Below are 26073 nucleotides of genomic sequence, written 5' to 3'. Positions count from 1 at the left end.
AAATACAAACTACCATCAGAGAATACTATAAACACCTCTACGCAAATAAACTGGAAAATCTAGAAGAAATGGATAATTTCCTGGACACTTACACTCTTCCAAGACTAAACCAGGAAGAAGTTGAATCCCTGAATAGACCAATAGCAGGCTCTGAAATTGAGGCAATAATTAATAGCCTACCAACCAAAAAAAGTCCAGGACCAGATGGATTCACAGCTGAATTCTCCCAGAGGTGCAAGGAGGAGTTGGTACCATTCCTTCTGAAACTATTCCAATCAATAGAAAAAGAGGGAATCCTCCCTAACTCATTTTATGAGGCCAACATCATCCTGATACCAAAGCCTGGCAGAGACACAACAAAAAAAGAGAATTTTAGACCAATATCCCTGATGAACATCGATGCAAAAATCCTCAATAAAATACTGGCAAACCGGATTCAGCAACATATCAAAAAGCTTATCCACCATGATCAAGTGGGCTTCATCCCTGGGATGCAAGGCTGGTTCAACATTCGCAAAACAATAAACATAATCCAGCATATAAACAGAACCAAAGACAAGAACCACATGATTATCTCAATAGATGCAGAAAAGGCTTTTGACAAAATTCAACAGCCCTTCATGCTAAAAACGCTCAATAAATTCGGTATTGATGGAACGTACCTCAAAATAATAAGAGCTATTTATGACAAACCCACAGCCAATATCATACTGAATGGGCAAAAACTGGAAAAATTCCCTTTGAAAACTGGCACAAGACAGGGATGCCCTCTCTCACCACTCCTATTCAACATAGTGTTGGAAGTTCTGGCTAGGGCAATTAGGCAAGAGAAAGAAATCAAGGGTATTCAGTTAGGAAAAGAAGAAGTCAAATTGTCCCTGTTTGCAGATGACATGATTGTATATTTAGAAAACCCCATTGTCTCAGCCCAAAATCTCCTCAAGCTGATAAGCAACTTCAGCAAAGTCTCAGGATACAAAATTAATGTGCAAAAATCACAAGCATTCTTATACACCAGTAACAGACAAACAGAGAGCCAAATCAGGAATGAACTTCCATTCACAATTGCTTCAAAGAGAATCAAATACCTAGGAATCCAACTTACAAGGGATGTAAAGGACCTCTTCAAGGAGAACTACAAACCACTGCTCAGTGAAATCAAAGAGGACACAAACAAATGGAAGAACATACCTGTAGCCTGTTTCTTAAAGTGAGATCTGAATGGTGCACCCCATGGCCACCATAGAGAATTAGTGTGTGATTGTAACAACACATAATGTGTTATAAATGATCTAAATATGCGTACATGTCAAATTTTAAGTAAATATGAACCCCAAGTTAACCCAACAACTAACAGATAAATTGACTCCTAAATACTAATCATCCAAGCTAAAATGAGTTTACTACTAAAAAAAACCACACACCCCACACACGTTGACATTACTGTTTTCTTTATTTTTTAACACTTAAAAACACTTGTCTTAAAACAGAATTTACAGAACGAGTATAAAGGTTTCACTTTTTTGTTTCTTTCCATATGAATCTCTTTTTAAGCATATGATATTCTGGTTTTAAAATGGATATCTTTATTTTTTTTCTCAAAAATTACTCTTGAACACCTTTGGGAATCAATCATTAAGTCAGTGGCCCCTCATCCAAATGTTTGATATTTCAAACAAAATCTACACATTTTTTTTTGCTTTAAGCATTTGCAATTCAAATGTTCATTCTTTGTGGTATTTCTTTACAATGACATATTCTCTTGGCAAGTGAAATGGCCATATGTAGCTGGAGAAAAAGGAGTTTTTAATAAAAAGGATAATCCTTCCTTTCTGTGTAATATCTTCAAGCTAAGATTGAATAATAGCAAGGGACAGCAAAAGATTTTTACAGATGCTTCCTCAAACCCTGTTAAACCTGAAATGTCGTGGACGCGGCTTTAATGGCACTAAATATTCTGCTTGTTTTTCAAATCATGTTCTTTTGAGGAATCATTCCTGACTTCCCCTTGAATTATACCACAGGAATAAAAAAGATACCAGTTCTGGAAAATTCCTTTATTTAAAAGCTTTGATTAATTACACAAAAGATAAGAAATGATTACCAAAGAACCAGAGAGCCTGAAATCTGGGATTCTCATACTCTTCACTTAGCACTGGTCTACAGAATGTAAACATATTAACTTTCATACAGCTCTGCCCTTCTCAGTTGGAGCCAGAAGCCTGGCAAAAGTGAGGGGGATTAGTTGCTCTAAAACAATGTTTTAATAATCCTAATATATTTCATACTGAATAGCTAAGTTTAAAGTATACGGACTAAAGCATAGAGCAATAAAAAAAAAATACTTGTGAAAACACTATTTGGATAAATGCAAGATACATGTATATATAGCTGTATGCTGCATCACAACATTTCAGTCAATGACGGACTGCCTATACAAGGGTGGTCCCCTAAGATTATAATTGAGCTGAACAATTCTCATCACCTAGTACCATTGCAGCCATCATAGATGTGTGTACTCTATAGACTGCTGCTGCTCTGATTTAAAAAGAACTTCTGAAGGGTAATGTTTCCATCAAAGGGTTACTCCAAAATGAGCCAAATATGAGAAAATACCACATAGTGCTGCAAATACCCAAGAAGCACCCCTAAATGCTTTTATCATGAGCAATGTATTTAAGGCCTCCCAAAAGAAAATAATACTAGTATGACGTATATGTGGTTAAATGTCATAAGTATCTAAAAGCACTATCGTTTTCCAATCTCCTTTACAGAACATCACTAAGCTTACCTCTGTATTACAAGGCTAAGAATAATAATTTTTAAAGAGTGACAATTTTAGAATTTTTCACATTGGTATTTATACAGGCACTGGTATTTCTAAATGCTAGACTCCCATATTGGAATTATTCTTTTATATTCAAACCTCCTAGACCACTTCTTACGGGTATGTATTTCAGTGACTCTAAGTCATTTGTCTTTTCTATATTTTAGTCATACAAAAGGATGGTAAAGAAAATCTGCTTTTCATTAAAAAATGGCAATTTTAGACTAATGCCTTTTAATATCTGTCTACAACTGACCTTCTGTTAGAAAGATCTACCCTAAATCTCCTTCGTAGTATGAGATCAGCATTAAGGAGAAAATATTCTAAGAAGAAAGCATTTTCTTGGAAGAAGAGAACACAGAAAAATACTCATATATGCTTGGATTGGTAGAGTTTATGAACAAAAACAAAGATTCATTTCCCAGACTCCCGACTCACCTGATTTCCATCAGGGCAGGTAGCTGCACATGTAAACTGTGCTCCCCACCTCCAAAGAGTGATTCAGGGGTGTGGTCTGAGAAGGAGGCTTAAGGGTTCTCTCCACCTGACCAGGTGAGAAAGGTGCTAAGACAGCCTGTCCGTCACTTAGAAGCCATACCTGGGAGAAAAGATTCTCAGAGATCCTTCATCCATTTGAATATGACCTCTAGATACGTAGGGGCTTATAGGCACTTTGGGGCATTTCAGATGATGGATCTCTACTAAACTAAGAACATCTGGATTTCCTCATTTACTGACCACTAAAGAGTGATCAGACAGATGTTCTGAGAAACTGCCAAGCTGGACCGAATCAAATTGATGACTTGCAGAGATAGAATTAATATCTCTTTCTAACCTCCTGGGCCAATGAGAATTCCTTAGCACTATTTATTTTCTTTTTCATAAAGCACAAATTCAGCTTAAAATAGACACCTGGCTATTTTACTGAAATCAAAGCAAGGGAAATTCACTTAGGCTATACTAATTTCCTAGACATTTTATAAGCTTCTTGAATTTCATGTTGAACTTAAGGAAAAGTAGAACATTTATGACAAGCAACTTACCACAATTTATCCAGTTTTTAAATATAGAGGCAATATATAGTACATACTCACAAGATTAAATTCAATAAGCCTCAAAGATTTGCAACTTTATGCACAAATGCATATATATAGGTATGTGCATATGCACACACACATATCACACACATACACACACCCACAAAGAAATAGATAATTTTTTAAAGTAGTACTAGTTTGAGAAATTGCAAAGTTGTTTCAGGGAATATGTAAACAAATCAAAATTTAAGAATAAACTTGGAGATGTGACACTTCTTAGGTGTGTTCCTGTCTAGAATTGTTCCTCCCTCTTCTAAGGCCATTGAGGCTTATATCATCCTTAAGGCCTGAACATATAGATGCTGGGGCCAACTTCTCTCTCTCTCCTCCTGCAATACTTCAACCACATTAATGCTCTGTCTTGGGAATCTCCACTAGTCTCATTGACAATATTATTTAGTTAGCCATTAATCACATGCTGTTGTCATCTATGGACACAGTCCTATTCCCTATGAACCAATTTTTCTTAATAATAATTTTGACTTTTGCTTAGTTTTCTAATGACTATTTTACCTACAGTTCACCACCCTTTGGTTATTTTTGAATTTTGTGTACATTCTTGTTTGATTAATGTTTCTCTTGCCATCTTAAGAATATTTTAATAATTAGAGCACATTCTTCTTCATTTTATTATTTTAGAGTTACAACATTTCAAAAAAGAATTATGTATTGTTTTTTCCTTGCTGTATAACAAATTATTGCAACCTCCAAGGTTTGAAACACAATATATATAATATTTTACAATTTCCATGGGTCTGAGTATAGGCACAGGTGAGCTGGATCCACTATTCAGAGTCTTGCCAGGGTTCAGTCCAAGCATGGGCTGCATTCTCATCTGGAGGCTTAACTGGGGAAAAACCCAATTCTATCCAAGTTCATTTGGGTTGTTGATATAAATACTTTCCATATGGCTTTTTGCTGGCTGTCAGCTAGAGGCAGCTCTCAGGTCCTGAGATCACAGACAGCTCCTAGAGGCATTCTGCAGGTGCTCGGCATGGGTTCTTTTTCAACATGACACTTCTCTCATCAAGCTGGCAAATGAAGTCTTTTGCTTAAGAGAGGGGCCACCCAGTACCTTTTAAAAGTCCTTTCACCTGATTAAGTCAGGCCCACTGAAATAAGGTCTTCCTGATTTTGATGGATTCAAAAATCAACTGATTTGGGACTTTTTAATTATATCTGCAAAGTCCCATGATCTTTAACATATTCTCTTGTCTAGAAGCAAATTACAAGGTCCCACTCACACTCAAGGAGAGGGCATTATGCAGCCAGACTATAGGAATCATGAAGACTATCTTATCCTTTGCTTGGCTACAATCTGCCCTCTGGCCCCAGTGATTCACGTGCCTTCCATAGATAAAACACTTTCACTGGCTATAGACCAACATCTCATCATCTGTCCATATTAAGTCAAGGCATGCATGAGGCTACCGGGTGAATTATTCCTCTAGAGAAAAATTCCTCCCCATCTGTTAACTTGTGAACCTAGAGAGATAGTGGGTGGTGGGGCCCGTATATGGTAATAATCCTAAACTACTATCAACATGACCATTGCAAAAGGGGAGAATGGAAGGTAGAAAGAATCACTAGGCTAAAGCAGCTCTGAAACCCAGTCAGGAAAATATTGGGAACTTCTTGATTGGATTTTAAGGCCTGGAAATAAATTCCCTGCAGTTCTTGGCTCTGCTTTTTGTGCTTTTGTTTCTACTTACTGAATGATCTATCCTTTTTGTGAAAGGTAGTGCGTGTGTTTCCAGCTGGTAGTTTTATCAGCATGTTCATGGTATAGCCTATGTGAGTGAAATTCAAAGAGACTCTTTAGAGGGAATTTTCTATCCCACCTTCTCACATTTCCATCTTAACGAGATGTCTGGTATTAGATATAGAGATGGTAAAAGTAGCTAAGTCTTTTAGCTACAAGAAACACATTAAAAAGTTTACAAAGGTAACACGAAAATAGGAAAAACGCTAACAGTCTCACTTATTCATAGATATAACAACGTTAAATAAAAGGCTAGAAAATGAATTCAGATAGTAAACAATAATGTACAATGCTGTGAAAGTTGCAAATATCAGGATGAAATTAATTTTGTCAGACCCAGATAAAAGAGGACCAGGAAGGCAAGGAGGAGAGAAGACTCGTGTGTCCATGTCTGAGATAAGAACAGTTCCCAAGGACTTTCCAAACACCCTACAAGAAACCCCTTCACATCCTTTGTGCATTTCCTGCTTTGACAAGGTTTATCACTAGTCATTCTTCAGGACTGCAGTAATTCTGGTAAGATGCTCTCAAAAGAATACTTGCCCAGTAGTAGCATCTCCACTAATAAATTCACAACAGCTCTGGCTTTGAGCCTCTGGAATCCATGAAATCTGTTTCTAAGCAGTTCATGAGAACCTCTCCATTTTTGTTAATAAAAGCTTCTCTTTATCCTTCCCTCACTGAATACTCTGGTGGTTTGCTTTCTGTACATTCTAGATTATAATCCTGTCTTCTCATTTCCGAGTAAACTGAACATATTTGGGGATAATTTTCTCTAGTATTTTTTTTTAGCTTAACAGTTTCTTAGTAGTGCTTACCTTTAGACATATGAGAAAAGTGTAATATCATATCATCAAGTAACTGGAGCAAATCTAAGATATCCTCTACGAAGTCCATTAGAAAAATATTCATATACATTCTTATTTTTTAAGTAAAATAGGAGTAGAATGATATCTCCTTACTATGGCATTAAATTTCTGTCTCAAACAAACATCACAAATATGTTATTATGGAAATATTAGCCAATATGATTAGATAAAAATGAATTATGAAGTATTATTTGGAATGGAATGCAGTGAAATTATTGGTGTGTGCAGATGGTATTTTGATTATCTAAAATAAACAGAAGACTTTAATGCAAAACTATTGCAGAGACGTGAATTGATGAGATAGGCAGCTTAACAACACACAAGGCAAAATCAAAAGTTTGGCTCTTTTTTGAGCTGGTAGATGGAGAACATGCATCATCTGCCTGCTACACAAAATCCCACTGCAATGACAGGTGTGTGTGTGTGTGTGTGTGTGTGTGTGTGTGTGTAATTCATAAACAGGCTGGGGAAAATGAATGAAGTCATGATGAGGTCATGAGGGGTGGGGAAGTTTTTGAGCAAATTTTTTAGTAATGTTGGAAAGCAAATGGGATCAGAAAAATGGGGCAATAAGGTCCAAAAACAGCACAGGTCAAGCCTCCTGCTGCCTACTGCTTAAAGTAGCTCCTCTTTCTCTCCAAGTTCCAGGGAAGTACCTGCTGCCCGTCATCCAAATCACAGGACAAGTGTGGGCCAAGTGCAGTAAGGGCAGTTAATAAAATGGTGGTAGAGTACCCAAGCCACTGAATTTGTCACATGGAAGCTGGGATCATTGCACATGGACTCTGTTTTTCCAACTCAAGCACAGTAGATAGAACCTGGTAGCCAAGTAATTAATATGCTTGATTGAATCCATTAATGAAACAATCCATAATGTTAGAATGAGTGAGTGACGAATGCCATTCCCTTCTCCTCCCACAGAACATTCCCTGCACCAAGCTCTTCACAGGAAAATGCAAATGCTGCTTTCCCAGTAGTATCCAGCTTCCATGAGATGCTGCCCCTTGAACCACGAAGCATTCTCTACTCCGTCTTCCTCCTGTGAACTCCCTGTCTTTCTGCCTATTCCAAAGGCTTATTAAATGTTCACTCATCAAATAACCAGTGAGTTGTTGTCACATACACAGCCCTGTGCTTATGGAATACAGCCATGTATTGTAGTTATTTTCCACAAAGATTCGATTACATGAAATTTTGTTTTACCGAAAATACTTCTAATTTTTTGAAGAACCTCTCTGCTAACTTACATTCCCACCCAGCTGTGTAAGGATTCCCTTTTCTCCACATCCTCACCATCTGTTATATTATACTATTTGTTTTTGTAATCACCATTCTAACTCGGAAAAAGTGATATCTCATTGTGGTTTTGATTTGCATTCTTCTGATGTTTACTGATGTTGAGGATTTTAAAAATATATCTCTTGCTTATTTGTATGTCTTCTTTTGAGAAATGTCTATTCAGTTCATTTGTTCATTTAAAAATCAAGTTGTTTCTTTGTTATTGAATTGAGTTCCTGGTATATTTTGGATATTAGCTCTTTGTCAGATGTACAGTTTGCACTTATTTTCTGTAGGTTATTTCTTCAACCTGTTGATTGCTTCCTTTGCCATGTAGAAACTTGTTAGTTTGATATAATTTTGTTTGTCCAATGTTGCTTTTGTTACCTGTGCTTTTGAGGCCTTATGCAGAAAATCTTTGCCCATACCAGTGTCATGAAGAAATTCTTCTAGGTTTTCTTCTAGAAATGTCGTAGTTTGGGGTCTTACGTTTAAGTCTTTAGCTGATTTTGAATTGATTTTCGTATATGGTAAAATATATTATTACTTTCTTATAATAACATAGTATTCTTTCTGATTACTTTCTTCTGCATATGGATATCCAGGTTTGTCAACAGCATTTATTGAAAAGACTGTCTTTTCCCTAACGTGTGTTCTTGCCACCTTTTTCAAAAATCAGTTGGTGGTAAATGTGTTGATTTATTTCTGGGCTCTCTGTTCTGCTCCATTGGTCAATGTATCTGTTCTTAATGCCAGTACCATGCTGTTTGAGTTACTACAGCTTTCTAGTCAGGTATTCAGGTTTCGAAGTTTTTGAAGTGAGTTGGTGTGATGGCTCCAGCTCTATCCTTTTTATTCAAAAATGATTTGGTTATTTGAAGTCTTTTGAGGTTCCCTAGGAATTTTAAGGTTGTCTGTATTATCCAGCAATCCCTATACTGGGTATATATCCAAAGGAAATGAAATCAGTATGTTGAAGAGATATCTGCACTCCCATATATACTTTTCACAATAGCCAAGATATAGAATTAACATAAGTGTCCATCAAGGAATAAAAGAATAAAAATATAGTGAATATACACAATGAAATACTATTCACCCATTAAAAAAAAAGAATAAAATCCTGTCATTTCCCACAACATGGATGAACGTTCAGAACATTATATTAAGGAAAATAAGCTAGTTATACACAAATACTGCAAAGTTTACTCATATGTGGAATGTAAAACAGTTGATCTTAAAGAAGTAGAGAATACAATGGTGCTTAGCAGAGGCGGGGTTAGTTGGAGGTGGCGGGGATGGAGAGATGGTCAAAGCATAAATAATAACAGTCAGATTGGAGGGATAGATTTAAAAAGTTCTCTCTTACAATAAAGTGCCTGTAGTTAATAATGACTTATTACATTCTTGGAAAATATGAAGAGAGTAGTTGCTGTGGGCTCTCACCACAAAAATAACTGTTAGGTAATGCATTTGTTAATTAGCTGGATTTAAGCATTGCATAATGTATACATATTTTACATAATAAAAATATATGATGTTATCTGGCAGTTTAAAATTTTTTAAAAATTAAAAATAAAAGTAGTTTCAAAAAATCTCCCTTAGACTTCTTTTTTTTTTTTTTTTTTTTTTTTTTTTTTTTTTTTTTTTGAGACGGAGTCTCACGCTGTTGCCCAGGCTGGAGTGCAGTGGCGCGATCTCGGCTCACTGCAAGCTCCGCCTCCCGGGTTCCCGCCATTCTCCTGCCTCAGCCTCCTGAGTAGCTGGGACTACAGGCGCCCGCCACCGCGCCCGGCTAATTTTTTGTATTTTTAGTAGAGACGGGGTTTCACTGTGGTCTCGATCTCCTGACCTTGTGATCCGCCCGCCTCGGCCTCCCAAAGTGCTGGGATTACAGGCTTGAGCCACCGCGCCCGGCCGCCTTAGACTTCTTATTGATGAAATTGAAATTATAAATTTGCTGCTTCAATTATTGGTTAACTTTCAGATAAAGCAGTAACTCATTGCCTTTGACTGACTCTGTTTTTGACTTTGCCAGGATTATAGAATGTAGCATTATATAAAAAGAGCAATTAAGAAAATCAAAGACAGATGCCTCTAGAGTAAAATCTATGAATACCTACACTGAGTTTTTAATTTTAGCAGAGTCCCACAGGGTGACTCAAAGGAGACACTTGAGGCAAACACAGGACACACTACACTTAAAATATTGTACAGCTTTCATGAGGATTGTTTTGTAAGTAAACCAAAGAACAAAAGTTTGTTTTAAAAATATTTGCCATAAAAAAACTATGACAGAGAATAGTCAATGAGATCACCACACATTCTTTAAAATTTAGTTCAAAGGAGAGGGATGTAAAAGGGATAAAAGAAAAGTCAGGATTCAAATGGAAAATGTGAGGCAGTAGACACAAAAAATATACCTTTAAATAGAGAATATTTTCAATGATATATTAATATTATAACAAGCTAAAATTTCTACTCCAATTATTTGTAATAATCATAAAATATTAATAGTTATCCTTTGTTCATCATTCAAGAAAATGATTAGTTGAAATTGATTGAGCTGGCATTTCTTATTGGCTTTAAACATAACTTCAGTAATTTTATTCCAATTGGAATTCCTCTGAGTCACCAAGTTAGGCTAACAAAAATATATAAATAGGTACTAAAACTAGACAAACAAGTAGACATATTAATAGATAGTTGCCAATATATAAAATATCTACATACCACCTAAAAATATTATATTGTTTTTCAAGTGATAACACTAAAAAAATACCAACTTTAATGTACCAGCTTGGATTTTCCAATTACTAATCTTGTGCTTTAAATACTGTGATATGGCTTTTCATAGGCCTAGTGATTTTATAACGTTGACCTTGACATCCCTCCTTCAAGTTACTTCAGCTCACCCAGAATAAGGCATTGATTTTGGCCTACAGATTAAAAATCAGCCAGTTATAGTAAACCAGTGGAACAAGATTGACTAGTTACCATAATATGTCCAACAATTTTAAATCTGACTAAATAGAAAGAATATGTTTTGTATTTAGTTTGCCATCAACTCTTTCTACTCCAGCTACTGGGAAAATTGAAATACTTACTTAGCTATTTTAGGGTCTACACAGAAATAAAGTAACCTTATGTTCATTCTATATTAGCACTGTGTTTAGTGATGTTCCCTTTCTTGGAAATAATTTGGCCGACAATTATTAAGTACTTATTATGTAACTTGTACTGTTTTAGAGCTACATGCAAAATTTTAAATTTAGTTTACATAGCAACAAAGCAAATGAAGTGAGTACTATTGGCATCACTATACAAATGAAAAAATGAGGCTTTAGGTGGTGAAGGAAACTGCAGAGAGTCACATCTGATCAGTAGCAGAGTCAGGACATCAACTCAAGTATATGTGACCACGAAGTACTAGCTCCTATGTTTCCCAGCTATCCTCCCTAAACACCTATGTCATACTTCTCCCCAAAACGCTTCCATTGTCTCCCATTGTTCTTGGGACAAAGATCCCTAAAGCGGCCCCAGATATTGTCTAATTCCTTCTTCGGCTACCTCATCTTGAGCTTAGGGGAAATATTTAATGCAAAAATGAACAATAATAGCATTGCATCACAGAACTTCTGGTCCAAGACTGAACACATCTGTTTGTCTCTTCTTCTTCCTGATATTTCATTAAAGTTATAGTAACAGAGTTTCTGAAAGGCATAAACCCAAAATAATAAAGTCTAGAGGGGAGACTTCAGCAGATAATGTAATTGGACAAATATTAAGAAGATGGAAAGATGCAGAAAGACAGAAGAAGCGGTACAGGGTATGTCTATCTCAAAAAAGTGACTCATAAACCTGTCAGAACTAATAATTTCTTTTTATAACAAATTCTTGGTAATACTTCTTCTATTACATTGAAAAAATGTATAAAATGGTAAGTAATCTGTGGACAATTTTAAAAAGTTAATATAATGTCTTAACTGTAACTCAAAGGAGAAAAACGGAAGTAAATAATTTATTATTAATTATTTAGCTCAATTTACAAATTCTTGGGTACAATTCCACTGGAAGACAGTGAAGTTGTTGGAGGTTTCATATCTACATATAATAGTGGAACTTATCAATTGCAAATACAACATTCAGACAGGTATATTCTTTTTGCTACTTATACAATGCAAAATGTTTGCCTTTGATATTGGTATTTTCTAAAATGGTGAAAGTCTAAATAGAACAAAGTCATCTTTCCTGTCTTTCAAAATAGATCTATTTCTTCAAAATGCATACTACAACTTTGTTTAAAATATGCTGTTGCCATAGTTCCTATAATGAACCTAGATTACTGAAAGACAACATTAAATCAATTTGTGTTAGCCTTCAAAGTTCTGAGGGGCAAGGTTTTTAAGCTTAGAATTTTAAAGACAGGCAAACTATCACACAAGGTAAGAATGGAAACATTTAAAGATATGTACTAATACAGAGTAGAGCTTGCTTTCTTGCAAAACCACTTAAGTACTTCAAAAAATGAAGCAATCTCTGCAAGAAAAAGAAAAGGAAATCAAGAAATCATTGATTACATGTATAAGAAAAGCACAGAAATTTGCAATATGAAAGGGGAACAGTTGATCTACAAAGCAACAAGCAGATGAGTCCATGGCTCACCTCTCAGTAGGCTGTACAGAAAGGAAGGGAGAGGTACTCCACAGAATGGACAGTACTGCTGAAAGCTAGGGAGACCTTGAGTTCCAATATGAATTAATTGGTCCTATTTAAAATGTAAACCTTGAAAAATAGTTTAAATGATTACAAATGATAGATTAAAAGCATGACAAATAAAAAGATATGGAAAATTTCTGAAAATGCCTTTTTCTTTTTCTTTCATTTTCCTGATAAAGAAATGATGGCTGTCACTTCAGGAAAAACCAAAGCATGTCAAACTCAAAACCCAAAATTGTATGAAATGTAGCATTTTTTTTTTTTTTTTTGAGATGAATGGTCACTCTTGTTGCCCAGGCTGGAGTGCAACGGCATAATCTTGGCTAACTGCAACCTCCACCTCCCAGATTCAAGCGATTCTCCTGCCTCAGCCTCCCGAGTAGCTGGGATTACGGGCGCCTGCCATCAAGCCCGACTAATTTTTTTATATTTTTAGTAGAGATGAGGTTTCACCATGTTGGCCAGGCTGGTCTTGAACTCTTGACCTTCAAGTGATCCACCCCCCTCAGTCTCCCAAAATGCTGGGATTACAGGTGTGTGCCACCACGCCCAGCCTGTAGTATCATTTTTAAGCAGCTGCTGAAGTACAAGAAAATATTGAATTAATTGTTCACTCATTCTTCAGATAGAAAGCAGCAAGGATTGCCTCTCTCCATGCAGAAATACTGATGCAAACCTCTCTTTCTCTGTGTGGATGTGCTGGACAGTGACTTTCAGTGTGGCCTCCAGAAAGACAGGGAAAGTGCCAGAAGCCTGACTCTGCATGATGGTTAACTTTAATGCGTAAACTTGCCTGAGCTGTGGCAGCCAATTTTTTGGTCTGATACTAGTTTCTATATAGTTTTGAAGGTATTTTGTAGACATGACCAATATTTAAAATCAATTGATTTAAGTAAAGAAGATTACCTTTACTTGATGTGTTTGTTTTCACTCACGCAATTGGTGGCCTAAGGAGTAAAACATTGAGATTTTCTCTGGAAGATGGATTCTGCCTCAAGACTGTAACATAGAATTCCTGCCTGGTGTTCCAGTCAGTCAGTCTGATCCACAGATTTTGGACTTTCCATCCCCTAAAATTGTGTGAGCCAATTCTTTAAAATCTGTCTCTCTGTCTATCTATGTATCTATCTATGTATCTATGTATCTATCTATGTATCTATCTATCTATCTATCTATCTATCTATCTATCTATCTATCATCTGTCCATCTATCTATCATCTATCTGTCCATCTACCATCTATCTGCCCATCTATCACCTATCAATCTAATTTATGTATCTGACTATAAATGTAACTATGTATCTGTGTCACTACCTACCATCTATCCTTCTATCTTCTCTTGGTTTTGATTCTCTGGATAAACTGGCTGATAAACTGTGTTTTCAGGAATTCTCCCAGTGATTCACCTCATCTGGGTTCAGAGAAGTGGCTTTTCCTTAGGTCCCAAGTTACTTGTGTAGATGTCAAAGCTGTCCGTGATTAGGTCAGATGAGTCTCTACACAATCTGGATCCAAAGAGGTGGAAGTCTATATTCATAGAAATGCTTCCCAAAATAGCATGCTTGTGCAAGGAGTAGAAAAATAAAAGGGACAACTGGTCTCCGTTCCTTATTCTGCAGACCCAGTTCTGTGCTTCAGGTAATTTTCCTTCCCAAGGCAGCGTTGCTTCTCCATGGCCTTCTTGCCTGACAGCTAGTGGTCTTTATTTTAATATTTTCTCTGACAGCTCCTCTAGCCCACTCTTCACCTATCCCCTTCTAACTGTCAGTAGCAATGAGTACTGACATACACTTCAAGGGTTTGCTTTTTAAAATTTCTTCTGGAAATTTGGTCAACCTGGTTTATAGTGCATTAATTTCCCCTGAAAAAAAATGTGAATAATGAATATCTGAAAGAAGAGGTAAAATGTTGGGGTCTTTTAAATAGTTTCTCTCTTAGTTCCATCAAGTGCAGGGTATTAGTAATTTTTTTTTCTAAATTTTTGAGCATCTATATAAAACAAGAAAAAACATTTGGCTTGATCATTGCATGAGTGGACTGGAATTGGCCCTTTCGTATACCATTGGGAATCAAAAGGCAAATTATAACTCAAGTCATGTTTTTACTTAGTGCTGCTGAGATTTTTCTTTTGAGGTTGGCTCGCTCCTCCCCGTGGTTCTCTACTTAATGTCCTATCAATGTCCCTGGAAGTTTGTTCTCTTCACTGAAGCCCCTTCCCAACGACTCTAAGGAAAAGCAACATGTTTTCCAGGAATGAGGGAGAGGAGATCTATGAAAGACACCAAACTCCTACAGACATGGAGTTAAGAGAAACAACATGACACATTCTGAATAAGAAGTAAATGACTGAAACTATACGACATCACCAAGACAAACGTGAGTGCTTGTGCTATTCCTCTTGTTATATGCATCCCGAGCCTGTTACCAAGAAGGCTCTAATCCTCTTTGAATTCAAGTCAGTGTAGACTGTGTTTGATTAAAATTATCTTCCTCATATACCACTTCAGGGTAAAAAGGATAATTCTCACAGAAAAGCCCTGGAAAATCCTCTTGATTCTCAATAATGGTACTATTTCCAATAGTATGACTCTTCTAGCCTTCCACACCTACTCTCTTCATGCTCTGAAAATTCTCTCAGGGCATCATTGCAGAAGGGCAATATTCCATGGTAAGGAAGGTGTCATCTTGACTTTCCACTTTATACCCCCAGAGAGATTAGAAAAGCAGAAATCTGGTGGCCTCGTGAACTGTAAATCCATGAAATCTAACTGCATGGTGTTTTTTTTAACACAGCCGTTAGATAAGCTTAAATGAATACATAGGCATGATTCTCAAAGTTCGTGGGCACAGGTCTCCTGGAGGGCTTGTTAAAAGTTAGATTCCTGGGATTGTTCCCTGTGTTTCCTAAGCCTGGGATGGAGCCTGAGTATTCCAGCAAATTCCTGGGAGATGTTAATGCTGCTGGTCTAGAAACCACACACTGGAATTAATTTAGAGAATGACAGCATTAAATTACATGTTATTCCTTTCATGCGACACTAAGGAAGATAATATTTTATTCACGATATAAGAAACACTATTACGCTTTTCTCTTCAAAACCTTTTTTTATATAGTTTCAAGAATATTTAAAAGTTTATATACATTACAAAACCAGACCTAATTAGAGCTTGTCATTCCCTTGCTAACCTTACTTCTCCTTATTCTGGATCCCAGCTGGGAAGGCAATAGTGTTTTGGGGCATCCTTCATTTCTTTTTCAGACTCTTGATTTTAGCTTACTATAAAATTGTTAAATTACCATCTGGACATTGTCTTATTCTTATTTCATATAATACAAAAAGAGAGGAAAAAATCAAAGTTATTTGCTTACTAATATTATTATATTTATTGTGTTTTGTTTATTTGTAATTTATTTTGAAAATATTGTGTGTTCAGAATTACTCTATCCACCTTACCAGGTCTTTCCCACAAATAGAAAGTATTCTTTATCTGATTCCCAGAGCACAACTCACAACATGTTGAAAGCCAGCCTCCAAAATAAATCCTGGTCAATTTATTTAAGAAGCCTGCTCCTGGTGCTTAAGGAAATAATGGCACCTTGTGAATGTAGACGGCATCCGCTTCTGCGTAAGCTACACGTTACTGCCCGCAAATGCTGTCCATCTAAATCAGACTAATAATGGTTGCATTTTCAAAGGAACCTTTGGAGAAACTTACAATAGGTTATGAGAGGTGTTGGAAACTTGAAGACAAATGCAGGTGAAAATAAGACAGAGGTCCCCTGTCTGGAGTGGCTTATACCAAAAATCTGAGTGAATACCAACACTCCATTTGCATGAGTTCTGTCTTCTCTGTTTCTAACTGGTGTTTTCACCAACACTTGCCTCTTCTTCTTTCTTTTGCTTTGGCTCTTTCTTTCCACATTCCCATTCTTTTTTTCTCTGCACTGCTATGAGATCATGATCTCTTGAATTCCTTAGAATATTTCTTGTATGTAAATCCTACAATTTAACACATGTTACATACAGCTCCACAGAATGTCATGAATAACAAACTTGCTTCTTACATTTGCTGAAAATTTAACATGAATATATTCTTTAAAATAGGCTACAGTTGTTACAATTACTTTAGAGCAGCTTTAAACTACACTGAACACTGGAATCCCTAGAGATACTGTTTAAAGAATTCAGATAACAGAGTCCTATCCCCAGAGAATTTTATTTAAAAGTTCTTAAGGGAGTTTTAGGAGGCTGCTTATATAGTAAGAACCCTGGGTGTCTTTCTGCTCTTGTTTTTTTTAAATAATGACTTTATGATATATAATTTACGTATCAAGAGCTAGAGCAAGATAGCTGAATAGAAGTTTCCACCAGTCATCTCCCTCCCTCACAAAGACACCAACTAAGGTATCTACATAGAAAAAAAACATCTTCATAAGAACTAAAAAACAGATGAGTACTCATAGTACCTGTTTTTACCTCCATATCACTGAAAGAGGCACGGGAGACGTAGAGAAAACAGTCCTTAATTTCTGATGCCACTCTTCCCCCACTCCTGGCAGCAGAAACAGATGCTGAGCACATCTCTGGGCACCAGGGCAGGCAGAATGCAGCAGTTGTGAGGCATTGAACTCTACTATCCTGTTAAAGCAGAAAGGAAAGCTGAACCAAACTCAGCATTTAAACCAGCCATAGCCAGACAGGAATCACTGATCCCAGGGTCCAAACTTGAGTTCCCACAAACCTCATCAGTAATGGCCGAAGTGCTTTCTGTCTCCAAATAAATTTGAAAGGCAGTCTAGGCCATAAGGACTGCAACTCTTAGATGAGCCCTAGGACTGAATTAGGCTCAGGGACAGTAGGCTAGGGGAACATGAGATACACTGAGACACCAGCTGGGACAGTCAAGGAAGTGATGACATCACACCTCCCCTAACCCCACACTGTACAGCTTAGGGGTCCAAAAGAGACCCCTTCCTTCCCCTTGAAAAGAGGAGAGCCGGGCCAAGATGGCCAACTAGAAGCAGCAGCCTTCAGAGACTCCCATTGGAAAAAAACATAATAAGCTTGTGAATCTTTCATTGGCAACCAAAGTATCCCAAGTTACCTCATCAAAACTGACTAGAAGCCTGGCGTGACCCATGGAGAGAAGGGAAAACAGTGTGGTGTGGCAGCACACGTGAGAGAGAGAGGGACACGGGAATCCCCTCCCCCCAGCCAAGGGAGGTGGTGAGTGAGGTGCTACCCAGCCAGAGGAACTGTGCTTTTCTCACAAAACTGTGCGACCCATGGATGAACCCATGCCACCGGGACCTAGCATCCCAACCCTGAAACTTGCAGATTCTTACAGCCTCTCAGCTGGAATCTGCTTAAGCCTACCAAACTCCCAGTGGGAGGGGCAACCAGCACTGGCTGTGGCTGCCTGCTGTCTAAGCCATTTGAGCTCCTTGGGGGAGAGGCAGCAGCCAGCACTGGGACTCTCCACTGCCTAATACACTAAGCTTCCAGGGCGGGGGCAGGGCGGCACCCATTTCTATAGCTCCAAGCTGCGCTTTTCCCCTGCTGGAGCCAAGGAGGCTGGACAGCTTGGTCTCAAGACTTGTCCCCACAGCCCAACACACAGGCTGTGGCAATCAGCAGCCAGAGTGCCTCTTCAGGCCTAACCCTGACTCATCCTTCCTCATTGGGCAGGGCTTCCCTGCAGGAACTCCAGTAACTCCAGCCAGAGGCTCAGGGACAGAATTTGTATCTCCCTGGGTCTGAGACCCTGCAGGGAGGGGTGGCTGCAGTCTCTGTGGACCAGCAGACTTAGCATTTCTTCCTGGTAGTTCTGAGGAATCCAAGCACCCCAGAATTTCCCCCAGGCAAAGCAAACCTCCTCCATTAAGGGACAAATGCTTTGTTAAATGAGTCCTACTCCCCATGCCACTTAACTGGGTGAGACCCTCCAACAGGGGTTGTCAGACACCTTATACAGGAGTGACCCTACTGGCATCAGGTTGGTGCCCCTCAAGGTCAGAGGTCCCAGAAGGAGCAGGCACCCATCTTTGCTGTTCTCCAACCTCCTTGAGTGTCATCTCCAGGCATGGCAGAGAATCAGATGAATAGGGCCTGAAGTGAACCCTCAGCAAACTGCAGCAGCCCTACAAAAGAGGGATCTGACTATTGAAGGAAAAGCAAACAAGCAGAAAACAACAACAACAGGATCATCAACAACAAAAAAGACCCCCACAAAAACCCCATCCAAGGGTCAGCAGCCTATCTCGTTTTTTCAATTGTTTCAGAAGAAATAAAGAAAAGAAAGAGAGAAAGAAAGAAAGAAAGAAAAGAGGAGAAAGAAGAGTGGGGAGGACTTTGTCTTGTATCTTGGATGCTAGCTCAGCCATAGCAGAATAGTGTTACTGGGCGGGTCTTTGTTCTTAGTGCTCCCAAGATAGTGGCGGGCCAGTCTCATGATGGGGTGGGCCACTCTCAAGATGGCGGCAAGCCTTTTGTTCTCTGACTTGGGGTTCTTGGCCCCACGGATTCTAAGGGATGGAACCTTGGGCCACGCGGTGAGTGTTATAGCTCTATTAGAAGCCGTGGGTCACAGAAGAGACCTGTGGAATCCAGCGACTAGTGGTCAGTTCGATTAGGACAAACCTGGGCACTTAACTATGCAGGAACAATGGCGAGTCTTTAGCCTGATCAGGAGTGGCAATGGGCACCTCACTGGATGAGAGTGCAGTGGACACCCTGCCAGATCCAGAGGAGTGGAAGTCAACAGTGGGTCTGGGATGACAGTGAACAGCAGTGGTGGACAGCAAGTGAAAGCTCAGCTCGAGCTATAACAAACACGAACCAGAAGTGTGTGCAGTTGCAAGATTTAGTAGAGTGAAAACAGCTCCCATAAAATGGGAGGGCTTGGGGTGCCCCCTATAGCAGATATAGCTTAGATCACAATTCCCAAGTTCTTTCAAATACCTGGAAAGGCTTCCCAAGAAGGAGGACTATAAATAAGCCCAGGCAGTGACGACTACAATAATACTTAACTCTTTAATGCCCAGACACTGAAGATCATCTAATAGCATCAACACCATCCAGGAAAACATGACCTTAACTAATGAACTAAAGAAGACACCAGGGACAAACCCTGGAGAAACAGACATGTGACCTTTCAGACAGAGAATTCACAATAACTGCCTTGAGGAAACTCAAATAAATTCAAGATAACACAGAGAAAAAATTTAGAATTCCATCAGACAAATTTAACAAACAGATTGAAATAAAAAGAATCAAGCAGAAATTCTGAAGTTGAAAAATGCAACTGGCATGTTGAAAAATGCATCAGGGTTTTTTAAATAGCAGAATTGATCAAGCAGAAGAAATAATTAGTGAACTTGAAGACAGGTTATTTAAAAATACAGAGCGAGGGAAGACAAAAGAAAAAAGAATAAGAAACAATAAAGCATGCCTAAAGAATCTAGAAAACAGCCTCACAAGGCTGAGTTATTAGATCTTGTTTTTATTTCATTCATTCAGCCACTCTATGGTTTTTGACTGAATCATTTAGTCCACATACATTCATTGTTATATTGATAAATAAAAGCATGCACTTACCATTTTGTCATTTGTTTTTCGGTTGTTTTGGGGTCTTCTTTCTTTCTGTCTTCCTTTCAGCAAAGATGATTTTCTCTGTTGATATGATTTAGTTATTAATATTAAAACATTGTTAAGATTAACATTAAAGAGTTAGTTAAATATTAAGAGTTATTGGCCTTAAAGAGGAGGTAGAAAAAGGGATAGGGTAGAAAGTTTTTTCAAAGGTTTAATAACAGAGTTTTCCAAATCTATAGAGAGATATCAATATTCAGGAAGACGAAGGTTATAGAACACCAAGCAGATTTAACCTAAAGAGCACTACCTCAAGACATTTATTTTTAGGATCTTAAAAGCAACAAGAGAAAAAAAATACCATACAATGGAACTCTAACGTGTTGGTCAGCAGACTTTTCATTGGAAACCTTACAGGCCAAGAGACATTGGAGTGACATACTTAAAGAGCTGAAGGAAAAAAAACCTTTTGTCCTGGAATAGTATATTCAGTGAAAATATCCTTCAAACATGAAGGAAAAATAAATATTTTCCCAGACAAACAAAACCTGAGAAATGTCGTCAACACCAGACCAGTCCTACAAGAAATGTTAAAGGGAGTACTTCAATCAGAAAGTAAAGGATGTTAATGAGCAATAAAAATTATCTGAAGGTACAAAACTGACTGGTAATAATATACAGAAAAACACAGACTATTATAACACCGTAACTGTGGTCTGTAAACTACTCTGATCCTGAGTGGAAAGAATAATGAACCAATCAAAAATAACCACTACAGCAACTTTTCAAGACATAGATAGTACAATAAGATATAAATGGAAACAGCAAAAGTTAAAAAACAGGGGGACAAAATTAAGGCATAGAATTTTTATTAGTTCTGTTTTTGCTTGTTTGTGCAAACATTGTTATTATCAGCTTAAAATAATGGGTTATAAAAGAATATTTGCAAATCTCATGGTAACCTCAACCAAAAAAAATACAATAGATACACACACACAGAAAAAGCAAGAAACTAAATCATATCAACAAAGAAAATTATCTTCACTAAGAGAAGACAGGAAAAAAGAAGAAAAAGAAGACGCCCAAACAACTAAAAAACAAACAAAATGGTAAGAGTATGCTCTTACTTATCAATAATAATAATGGATGTAAATGGACCAAATTATTCAATGAAAAGTCAAAGAGTGGATGAATGGATATAATAAAAAAGAAGTTCTAGTAATCTGTTGCCTACAAGAAACAAATTTCACCTATGAAAACACACATATACTGGAAATAAAGAAATGAAAAAAAGATGTCCCTTGCCAATGGAAACCAAAAAATAGAAGGACTATCTATACTTATGTCAGATTAAATGGATTTTGGGACAAAAACTATAGGAACATACAAAAAAGGTTGCTACATAATGATTAAGGGGTCAATATAGCAAGAGAATATAACCATTATACATATGTATGCACTCCAATCTGGAGCACCCAGATATCTAAAGCAAACGTTATTCGAGCTGAAGAGAGAGATAGATACCCATGCCATAATAGCTGGAGACTTTCAAACTTTACTTTCAACATTGGACTGGTCTACTAGACAGAAAATCAATGAAGAAACATCAGACATAACCTGTACTATAGATCAAGTGGATCAAACAGATATTTACAGAACATTTCATCTAATGGCTGCAGAATACAAACTTTTTTCCCTCAGCATAGGTATCATTCTCAAGAATTGACCATATGTTAGGTCACAAAACAAGTCTTAAAACACTTTTAAAAATTGAAATAATATCAAGAATTTTCTCTGACCACAATGAACTAAAACTAGAAGTTAATAACAAGAGAAACTTTGGAAACTATACAAAGACATGGAAAATAGACTGTATGCTCCTGAATAACCAAATTATTTATGAAAATATTAAAAAAGAAATTGAAAAATTTCTTGAAACAAATGATACTGGAAACACAACATAGCAAAACTGATGGGATACAGCAAAAACAATAATCAGAGGGAATTTTGTAGGTATGAGTTCCTACATCAAAAAATAGATAAAACCTTTAAATAAACAACCCAATGATGCATCTTAAATAAGTAAAAAATCAAGAGAATACCAAAGCCAAAATTACTAGGAAAAAAGAAAGAATAAAAATCAGAGCAGAAATAAAATTGAATTTAAAGAAAATATACAAAATCTATGAAGCAAAAGTTGTTTGTTTGAAAAGTTACAACTGATACTGCAGAAATTCAAAGAATCATTAGTGGCTACTATGAGCAACTATATGTTAATAAACTGGAAAATCCAAAAAGCATGAACAAATTCCTAGCCATATACAACCTAACAAAATTGAATCAGGAATAAATTCAAAACTGATACAGACCAATAATATGTGACAAAATTAAAATGATAATAAAAAGTCTCTCACTAAAGCAAAACCCAGGACCTGATGGCTTTACTGCTATATTCTACCAAACATTTAAGAAAAAACTAATACCAATTCTACTCAAACCATTCCAAAAAATACAGGAGGTGGTGAGCAAACCAGAAAAAGATGTCAAAAAAAGAAAACTACAGGCCAATATCTCTGATAAATATTGGTACAAAATCCTCAGCAAAATACTAACAAAATGAAGTCAACAAAACATTAGAAACATCATTTATCATGACCAAGTGGGATTTATTCCAGGAATGGAAGGATGGTTCAATATATGCAAATCCATCAATATGATACATAATATCAACAGAATGAAGTACAAAAACCATATGATCATTTTAATTGATGCTGAAAAAGCATTTGATAAAATTTAACATCCATCCATAATAACAATTAAAAAGTCAACAAACTAGGTGTAGAAGGAATAATCCTCAACAAAAGTCATACATGACAGACCTACAGCTAGTATCAAACAGAGTGGGGAAAAACTGAAAGTCTTTCCTCTAATATTTGGAACACAATAAGGATGTCCACTATCACCACTGTTATTCAACATAGTACTGAAATTCTTAGCTATAGTAATCAGGCAAGAGAAATACATAAAGGGCATCCAAATTGGAAAGAACAGTCAAATTATCCTTGTTTGCAGGTGATATGGTCTTATATTTGAAAAAACCTAAAGAGTGCCCAAAAAAATTGTTAGAACTTATAAACAAATTCACTAAAGTTACAGGATAGAAAATCAACATACAAACATTATTAGCATTTCTATATGCCAACAATGAACAATCTAAAAATGAAAATGTAAAAATCCCATTTACAATAGTTGCACATAAAATTAAATACCTTGGAATTAACTTAACCTAATAAGTAAAATATCTCTATAATGAAAACTATAAAACACTGATGAAAAAAATTGAAGAGAGCACCAAAAAATGGAAAGATAGACCATGTTCATGGATTGGAAGAATCAATATTGTTAAAATGTCCATAATCCTCAAAGCATTCTACAGAGTCAATGCACTTTCTATCAAAATACCAATTATATTCTTCAAAGAAATAGTAAAAGCCATCCTAAAATGTGTATGGAACCATGAAAAACCCCAAATAGCCAAAGGTATCCTAAGCAAAGTGAACAAAACTGGAGGAATTGTATTACCTGACTTCAAATTATACTGCAGAGCTTTGGCAAGCACAACAGCATGGCACTGGCATAAAAATAGACACATAGACCATCAGAACAAAATAGAGAACACAGACACAAATCCACACACTTATAGTGAACACATTTTCAACAAAGCTTCCAAGAACATACACTGGGGAAAAGAGCATTTTTCCATAAATTATGCTTGAAAAACTGGATATACATTTGCATAAGAAGGAAACTAGACCCCTATGTCTCACTTTATACAAAAATCAAATCAAAAGGGATAAAGAGTTAAATCTAAGACCTCAAGCTGTGAAACTACTACATGAAAACGTTGGGGAAAATTTCCCAGACATTGGTCTAAGCAAAATTTTATTGAGAAACATCCCCAAAGCACAGGCAGCCAAAAGCAAAAGTGGACAAATGGGATCATATCAAGTTAAAAAAACTTCTACACAACAAAAGATACAATCAACAAAGTTAATAGACAATCCACAGAATGGGAGAAAGTATTTGAAGACTACCTATCTAACAAGGGATTAATAAGCAGAATACATAAGGGGTTCAAGCAACTCTATAGGAAAATATCTAATAATTCGATCAAAAATGGGCAAAAGATTTGAATACACATTTTGCAAAAGAAGACACACAAATAGGAAACAGACATAAAAAGGTGTTCAACATCATTGATTATCAGAGAAATGAACCTCAAAACTTTAATGAGATACCATCTCACCCCAGTTAAAATGCCTTTTATCCAAAAGACAGAAAATAATAAATGCTGACAAGGATGTGAAGAAAAGGGAACCCTCATACACTGTCGGTGGGAGTGTAAATTAACACAGCCACTATGTAGAACAGTTTGAAAGTTCCTCAAAATCTAAAAATTGAGCTACCATATGATCCAGCAATCCCTGGGTATGCTGGGTATATACCCCAAATAAAGGAAATCAGTATATTTAAGAGATGTCTGCACTCCTACGTTTGTTGCAGCTCTGTTTACAATAGCTAAGATTTGGAAGTAACCTAAGTGTACATCAACAGATGAGTGGATAAAGAAAATGTGGTACATATGCACAATGGAGTACTATTCGGCCACAACTAAGAGTGAGATCCAGTCATTTGCAAAACATGGATAGGACTGAAGATTATTCTGTTTAGTGAAATAAGCCAGGAACAGAAAGACAAACATCACACTTTCTCACTTATTTTGGGGATGTAAAAATCAAAACAACAGATCTCATGTACATAAAGAGTAGAAGGATGATTATCAGAGGCTGGGAAAGGTAATAGGCAGCTGGTGTGGAGGTGGAATGGTTAATGTGTACAAAAAATAGTTAGAAATAATGAATAAGACCTACTATTTAATAACACAACACAGTACCTGTAGTCAATAATAAATAAATTGCACATTAAAAATTAACTAATGTAGTCTGATTGTTTTTAACTCAAAAAATAAATGCTTGAGGGGATGGATACCTCATTCTCCATGATGAACTTATTTCACATTGCATGCCTGTAGCAAAACATCTCACGTACTCTGCAAATATATATATCAACTATGTATCCACAAAAATTAAAAATAAAAAGTTATTTACATAGCAAATATTCAGTTTTTAAATTATACAATTCGGTGGAGTTTATTATGCTCAAAAAGTTTTACAACCATCACTATTAATTTTAGAACTTTTCATCACCACATACACACAAAACCTCGGTATAATTAGCAGGCATTCCTCTCTCCCACCTTCCCCCAGTTCCTGGAAACCACTAGTCTATTTTCTATTTCAACGGATTTGCCCATTCTGGGCATTTTTTATATGTTGACTCATGTAATAGCTGGCCTTTTCTTTATTAGTTTCTTTTGTTTGCCGTAATATTTTTACGACTTATCCATGTTGTAGCGTGTTTTATAGTTTCAGTTCTTATATTTAGGTTGATTTTAAGTGTTACATATGATGTTGTTTTGCATGTGAATATCTAGTTGTTGAACCCAGTACCTTCTGTTGAAGAGACTTTTTTTTTTTATCCTCATTTGAATGGTCTTGACACCCTTGTTGGAAACAAACTGCCCATAAATGTAAAGGTTTATTTCTAGACTTCCAGTTCCATTTCAATTATTTATATCTCTACCCTTATGTCAGTACCACAATGTCTTGAATACTATAGCTTATAGCATGTTTTGAAATCAAGAAAGATGGCTTGAGCCTGGGAGTTTGAGGCTATAGGGAGCCACTCCATCCTGGGTTATAGCATGAGACCCCGTCTTAAAGGAAAAAAAAAAAAAAAGAAAAAAGGAAAAAAAAAGGTCTGAGAATCCTACAACTTTCTCCAACTTTGTTATTTTTCAAGATTGTTTT

The sequence above is a fragment of the Macaca nemestrina genome, chromosome 6 (genome assembly GCF_043159975.1).
Source record: "Macaca nemestrina isolate mMacNem1 chromosome 6, mMacNem.hap1, whole genome shotgun sequence".
Classification (NCBI taxonomy): Eukaryota; Metazoa; Chordata; class Mammalia; order Primates; family Cercopithecidae; genus Macaca; species Macaca nemestrina.
The sequence above is the reverse complement of the archived record's forward strand: the minus strand, read 5'-3'. Positions refer to the sequence as shown.